Consider the following 7,674-nt stretch of genomic DNA (forward strand, 5'->3'; position numbering starts at 1 on the left):
AATGATTTCCCTAATGGAAGAGCCTGGGGGAGGTAAATCTGTCTTCTAGGATTTCCTCCCCAGAGCTCAGAAATTGAGGGGTTGTTTTAGCTCTCCTACGCTCTCTTCACCCAAGCCCGCCCTCCTGTTGGGGATCGGACCTCCCTATTGGCTAGCTCATACCTTTCAACTGCCTGCTTTGTGACATCACTCTCCTACCAAACCTACTACCACTTGGTAGAGGTCTTGGGGTTTCCGTGGAGCCGTTTGGACCAGTAACCAGTGACCTTTGTACTGGACACGTGCGCCGTTCAGCTGCAGCCACTCAGACATCCTCTAGTGTTGTCTCCTCATCCCTTGTACCTGCAGTTGATGTCTCCTCTTCTCTGACCATGTCAGGTAAGAAAAGAAACTTTGGAAAGTTTTGCGTTCGATTTCTTTTGCCCCTAAATTGAGGAGGAGATTCAAAATAGCGTGGAATAATGAGGGAAAGTATTGAACTACAAGTCTGGAGACCTAATTTCAGTTTTGACTTTGACGTTTACTGTCTGTGTGACTTTGGACAAATCACTGACTGCCTCACAAAGCCTGCTGCTTTCCTTATCTGTTACGTTAGGATACCACATTGGGTTGATCACTCTGATCCCCTTCTTTTCCAATATTGAGCCTTAAAGGGTACCCATGTAGAAAATGAAATCAGAGACTTCTCAAAAGAGTGTTTCAACAGAAACATAGAAAAGCCAGGTGACACAGAAAACTAGCGATATATACCAAGATGTTTCATCTCCAATGGTCTCCCTCCACTAGTATTTCGACTAGTTGAAAAGAGAGAATAGGGAGAGAGGATGGAGAGTACTGGGCTATATAGGGAGGCACAGAGTCAAACGTAAGCAAGTTTAGGATTGTTTTCATTAGCACAGGCCAACAGGAACCAAGAGATGGGAAAAAAATATAAGAATGAAGAGGGAAAGCATAGAGGAGCTCTCAAGAAAGAGGCAGTTTGCCATGGAATGTTGATGGGAGCCAAAGATTTTAAATTAAAGCAGAAACAGCACAGAGGGAAATCTGCTCAGAGCAGGGCAAAACAAAGCTGATGGTAGCAAATCCTTACATTAACAGACTAAGAAGGAAAGTAAGGCCAGAACAGGGGATCACCAGGAAGGGCAGCCTATCAGAAAAGTCATACTCCGTTTTCTTTCTTTTATTGCCTCTCTGAATACAGCTGGCACTTGACAGTTTGGAATAGAAACATTTTAGAAGTATGTTTTAGAAATGATGCTTCCTAGAAACCAGAAACCAAAGTGGTTATCTAGGGGGCTGCTTTTCAGTGTTCTATTCTTTCTAATTTTTAAACTAGGTAGACATTTGACCAATTAAACATTTTAAATGATATCTTCTACATTGAATCAGAAGGACTATTTCCTTTGTGTGATATGTAGCTTCTAAGGCAAGGTTGCTTTTCATTTTTACAGTTATTTCCTTCCTAACACAGAGAGCACATTGATCAACAGCCATCGTTCGCTTGTAGATCTTAGCTACCGGAGAAGAAAAAGAAAAAGTCAAGCCCCACATCTCTAATTCCCCATTTAGGGAATTCCCTGGCGGTCCAGCGCTTTAGGACTCGGTGCTTTCACGGCCAGGGCCACGCGGCACGGCAAAAGAAAAAAAGAAAACACAAACATCCACATTTATCTAAAACAATGTTGTGGAGTCCTTTGGATTTTCTTACATTTGAAAATCTTTTTTAATTGGATTCTAGGGATGATGGTTTTTTGAGGTCTTGGGATGTCATCTTCTTGGATGTGGAAGATGATTCTAAGTTCTAGGATAAATACAAAAACCTTCTTGATACTTTTTAAGCTTCCTTTCTGCTTATTATATGAGTTATATTCATGGAAAGATATATTTCTCCTAGGCTTAATACCTGTTACTTGCTGGGTAAAAATATGAATGAGCACAATAATGAAACTCTTTTACACTTACTATTTTGCTGTCTGCTTTGTACCGGTTTTCATTGAAATACTTGTCTATATATGTTGTGGCTACCTATACATTCACATTTGTTGCATTCTGTTGCTTGTTGTGCATTTTTTACTGATTTATCGTCTCTGTCTGTATGCATTGGCTAGGAATTCATTCACCTCTATCACCTCCATCGTGTTTTTTGGTTAATAGTATTCACTAAAATAGAGTGGGCAAAATTCACTTTCATAATATTGCATGTATGGTACAGAATGTCATTTGTTAGTAAATTCATTAGGCTTTGATACTTGCCCACATACCCCAGTTTTCATTAATATCTATGGATTTCTTTTTCGTTACGTAACATGTTTTTCATGATTTTTCTTTGTCTTTCTAGAACTTATTGTATCTTCCTCCATATAAATCATATGCAATAGATCAGCTTATTCATCTATTAATTATTACTGCTATTATTATTGGTGGTGGTGTTATAACCACTTTATAGATGAGTAATCTGAAGTAATCAGATAACTTTTCTCTTTCCAAAAGCACTTAAGAAATCCACTTTCGGGTAATCATTTTGAGGTAGGATGAGAAACCAGGCTTGAAGAGGGCAAAAATGACTCTTTCAGTTCACCAGTTGGACTGAGCTATACGTCAACTCTAGGTAATAGCGTGGGAACTGCACAAGCAAAGGGAGACACTGAAGATGACAATGGTAATGGCCGTACTGTTTTCTAATGGACAAAAAAAATGCTTATATTATAAGTTCTATTTCTCCTGCTTTCTGGCACTATCATGCTCAGAGTGGAGTCCTGGCAAGGAAGTCAGGATACTTAGGTTCTGAAACCTGGTAATGACACTAACATAATGAGAGAACTTGAACAAGTCAACCCGACCTCTCTGAGCCTCAGTTTCCTTACTCGTGAAATGAGACTGAAAAAAGAGAAAGTTCTCTAAGGGCCTCCTAGTTCTAAAATGCTTCCAGTCTAGGAAATAGCATAGAAGTCAATACGAGTGCAGGCTGAAGGGAAAGACAGGGCAGGGAGAAGGTTGCTTCCAGCCTAGAGAACAATGTCTGAACCATACCACTTGGCTCTTCTGCCCATCTGTGCCCAAGATGGGAGCACAGGCAGTTAATACAGAAGAGTGGAAAACTGCTCAGTCCTTACAGCCATCATTAACTGTCTGATTTTGGGTTTCTCAGGAAGGGTCGATAGTAGAGGTGTCCTGAGAGCAAGAACCTTAAGATAATGCTGTTCCTCAAACGTAGTGAGAATTTCTCAACCTCCCTGAGTTTTTCATGACCCTCTTGTTCTTACAGAAAATTTCCAAAATCCATCTCTACTTGGAACTCTAAATTCTCTGCAGCATTCTCTTCCTGTGGTGAGCAATGCAACTTCCCTAACACGAAGTGTCTGCAACTTCTCCAGAGTCTCTGCCCCTGCCGTCAGTTCGGCATCGGCTACCGGTACCTCTTTCCAGACACTCATGGGTAGTGCCTACCTTTACCAACATTCCAGCACGACTATGTTATCTGGAGTTACTGACCACAGCCAGATCTCCACTTCAGCTCCTTCCTATCCAGGTGTTCTTGAGTGGGACATCACAGGAAGCACTGAAAAGAATTCCTCTTCACTCGGAGACTTTACTCTGGCACTCACTGACCGGCACCCAGCTGCTTCCTCCATGTTTATGGCAGCCCAGTATGATAAAACTTCAGACGCCAATAACATGGTCCCTCTATATCCATCACTTTCTGCCAGGCTTGCTCAGGGAGCACCATCTCAGATTCCAAATCAGGGGCATAGCCGCCTGTCACTTCCCTACCAGGAAGGAAGCCAGGTATATTACTATAACCAAGGCACACTGGGGTCTTCACTGTATGGAGAACTTGGCTCCTGCCCGCAATCCTATGGCTCCGCGTCATACACAGGAAGTAGGGCCTCTGCGCAACCAGAAATGGGAATGGGACTGAAGGAGATTCAGCCCACAAATATCCGACCACCAGCTTCCACCTCTGCAATCTGCCACCCTGTGTCTGCTCAACGCATCACAGAAACAAGTTTTCAAGGTGAGTATACAAACGGCAGAGAAAGCTGAAGAATGAGGTCGGCATTCACAAATGGGGTCAAATCGACAGCTGGGAAGGGGTGTAGAGACAGGTAGAATTTAGATCCTGAGCCTTTAGTAACCACTACCTTCGCTCAGTGCCCTCTGTTTTTAGACTCTATGTAAGAACACCTAGGGCTTCCCTGGTGGCGCCGTGGTTAAGAATCCGCCTGCCAATGCAATGCGGGGGACACGGGTTCGAGCCCTGGTCTGGGAAGATCCCACATGCCGTGGAGCAACTAAGCCCATGTGCCACAACGACTGAGCCTGCATTCTAGAGCCCGTGAGCCGCAACTACCGAAGCCCACGCGCCTAGAGCGCATGCTCCGCAACAAGAGAAGCCCGCACACCGCAACCAAGAGTAGACCCCGCTAGCCGCAACTAGAGAAAGCCCGTGCACACCAATGAAGACCCTGTGCAGCCAAAAAAATAAATACGTAGAATAAATAAGTTCAAACAATCAATCAATAAATAAACGTAAATTAAAAAAAAACAAAAAAACAAAAAGAACACCTAATGCAGGTGGGAAGGTGGCAGGGACACTGTAAAGGTCATCTATGCTACATGTACAAGAACCCCGAGAGCACACCAATAGGTACCACATTTTTCACTGCTGTAGCCGAGCATTCCCCCTGTACTACCACACTGTAGCACTCCCTTCCCTCGTCTACTGCTACAGTCTCTTTGGAAGGTGTCTCAGAACTCTTGTTATGAGAGTGCCAGTTGAAGTGTCCTCACTTCCGTCATTTATACCAGGATTTAAGACCTTGTGGTCCGAGATCCTGTCCAGAGAGCAAGCAGGCTAAGACTCTGTCTTTGTTTCTGTATTTCATCAGAAAGGGCTCTACCCCCTCTCCTAGTTCATGGTGTGAAGTGTTCTTAGCCTCTCGGGAAAGTGGGGAGAATTGAAAGGACTCTATATGAGAATGCTAGGCTTTGTAAAACATTTCAGTTGTTTAAAAAGAAGACTCATTTTGTATTGGACTTACAACAGTCCTATGAGATACAAAGAGAGCCAAGGATCAGTGACATGAAATGATCACCAGTTAAGCATTACAACAGTCACCGCTTACCTCGTAGCATAGGGCACTGTCCATGATCCTTAAGAAGAGTTAGTAGAAATGCCTTGCCCATCTTGCCCCTGAACCCCTTGAAAGGTACATGACTGCTGTGTTGGTGTTTAGGGGGAGCATCTCATTTACCAGGGACTGACTTCTCCCTTGATCCCTTTGTAGTGATGGAGCCTTCCCTGGTGATGAAAAATTCCCTGGGATTGCAACCTCCAAGCCAGACGTTTTGTGTGACACAAACTCAAGAACTCCCCAAGTCCTGCAGTAGCAGAAACAGTCACATACTTGAGAGTAACCCACCATCTGAACTTGGGGACATTTCAGTGACAGCTCCAGTCCAGAGTGCCAGGCGTCTCCTGGCCCTGCCTCCAGCTCCAAGCCAGGGACAAACAGAGAGTAAGAACGTGGAGGATATCAAAACCAAGCTGTCAAAGCCTCTGGAGGCCTACCAGATCCCAATAGAAAACCAAGATCCTCCACTACTCCCTTTGGGAATCCCTGATATTCCCCAGCCGCTGGCCTGCACCGATCCCCTCAGCCAAGAGGAGCAGCCTGGTTCTGAAAATGCTGATCTGGGAGAGAACAGCCTGAGTCGTCAGGACCTAGGGACACTTGAAAATGGGACTGAACCTAGCAGTGGTCTTGCAGACATTACTACACTGGCGGAGGATATTCACCTTCCCCAGCTCTTTAATTCTTGGAAAGATCTTGATCGATCCCAAGGTCCCAACGTGATCAAAGCTGAAGACACCAGAGCCATTAAGGTGAATCAGGTGCAGGAAAAGCCAAGTGTCGTAAAGGTTCCCTCTGATCAACCCAGGAAGAACAAACAGAAAGCCTCTGAGCCTATCGGTGGTGCTCCCAAGGCCAAAATCCAGCCAAAGGATCCAGAGTGCCTGTTAGGGGGAGAAGCGGTTATATGCACTGCTGCAGTCAGTGACAGGGCTCCTGCGAACACGGCCAAGCACTCTCAAGGCAAACCTCAGAAAGCTGCATCCGGAAAGATCAGCAAAACTGAGAGCCATGGGCAGGAAAAGACCAAAAGGACCAGAGGAAGAAACAAGGCTGAAGAGAACAAGCAGTCAGGGAACAAAGTCAAGGCAGAAGACAAGCCAGCAATCCCCAACACGAAGCGAAAGGAACACCAAACTGAGCTTCGCCAAGAGAGCTTTCAAAAGCCTCGAACCTCCCTTGGCGTGCGCATGCTGGAGTCTGTGAAGGTTCTTCATGCGCTGGGGAAGAAGAATGAGACGAAAACTGGGCTCTCTTCCTGTCGGCTCTTGGGAAATTCAAGCAACCCCAAAGACCCCCAGCCACCCCCAGCGATCCAGCCACGGCGGCATACCCCACGTGAGGGTAAGAGGCCTGAGAAAACGCAAGTCCAAGCCCAGAAACCAGACAGCAGTGCTGAAACAGAGTGTCCATCTCCATCCCAGTGTGAGCGGCCTCCTCCTGGGAAGGTCAAGTTGATACCTCTGCCTTTTTCTGCCTGGGACAAGCCTCAAGCTCGACCCGCTCCTCGGAGGCCACAGTCTCTGGCCTCACATCGGCCTGCTGTGGCTTACCGTGCCCAGCCTGGTTCTACTGACTCAGCTCAACCTGCTGCAGTCAATTCATCCCAGCCAGCTCCTGCCTCTTTGCCAGGTCCCGCCAAACCAGCTCAGCCAACTGTGGCCAACCCAACCCAACCGGCTTGGACCAACCATACCCAGCCTCGTGTCCCTCAGCCTGCTGCTCCTAGGCCTGCACCCTACAAAACTTCATCTGGCGCTTCTCTCCAGCGCGAGCCTGTTCCCCCTGCTGTGACTAAGCGCCAGTCCCCACCCAAGCTCCAAACCCAACTTCTACTCCAAGACTTCAGCAAGCAACGAGTTCCATGGAGGGAACCCAACGTGCCTGAGCCAGTCATGTCAAAGCCCATCGAACAAGAGCAGAGGCCAGAGCGAGAGGCCATGAAGAGGCGGGCTCAACAACAACGGGAGAATGCTGCCAGATACACCTCTTCGGGGAAGCTGCAATTTTTCACCCAGAGGGACAAAGAAATGGAAATTGCTGACTACTACGGATACGTCAGGTGACAGCTGCTAGGATTCTTGCTGCCACCTTGGCTACCAGCGGTTCTTCCATACATAGGTAAGATAGGTATAGAACCGAATAAGTAAATGGAATAGAATTAATAGATGAGTAATAAACCTTTCGAATTTTGAGATGCTGCTAACTGGGGCGTGAGAAAGGAAGGCCTGAAAGTTGGATGGGAGAATGAAGGAAAGGGGTAAAAACTGAGGAAAGAGGAAGGAACTTGGCCCAGGGCTAGGAAGGCCAAAAGAGACGTATGGATTTAGGAAAGGAAGCAGGAGTGAGGATGAAATGGCAGAAGTAAAAAGCAGGGTCAGGGGTCTGGGTTGAAAGAACACAATTGGAGTAGAGTTGAAGGTGACAGGAGATGAGTCTAGGTTTACTAGGAGAAATAGAAACAAAGTCTCTCGGGGAGGTTGGCCTTAAGTCTCACAACCACCAGATAGGTATTTCAGAAAACAAGAGGTTCACGACA

At 46.1% G+C, this 7,674-nt stretch overlaps 1 pseudogene across 1 annotated transcript; it reads left to right on the top strand.

Annotated features, from left to right (window-relative positions):
* The first annotated feature begins 290 nt into the window (after window positions 1-290).
* LOC309653767 (uncharacterized protein C2orf78 pseudogene) lies at window positions 291-7,201 on the top strand (annotated as a pseudogene). Its single transcript has 3 exons — window positions 291-378; window positions 3,266-4,015; window positions 5,289-7,201. The product of its transcript is annotated as an uncharacterized protein C2orf78 pseudogene (transcript).
* The last annotated feature ends 473 nt before the right edge of the window (window positions 7,202-7,674 follow it).

The sequence above is a fragment of the Balaenoptera physalus genome (assembly GCF_965194825.1).
Source record: "Balaenoptera physalus genome assembly, contig: HAP1_SCAFFOLD_1144, whole genome shotgun sequence".
NCBI classification, from domain to species: Eukaryota; Metazoa; Chordata; class Mammalia; order Artiodactyla; family Balaenopteridae; genus Balaenoptera; species Balaenoptera physalus.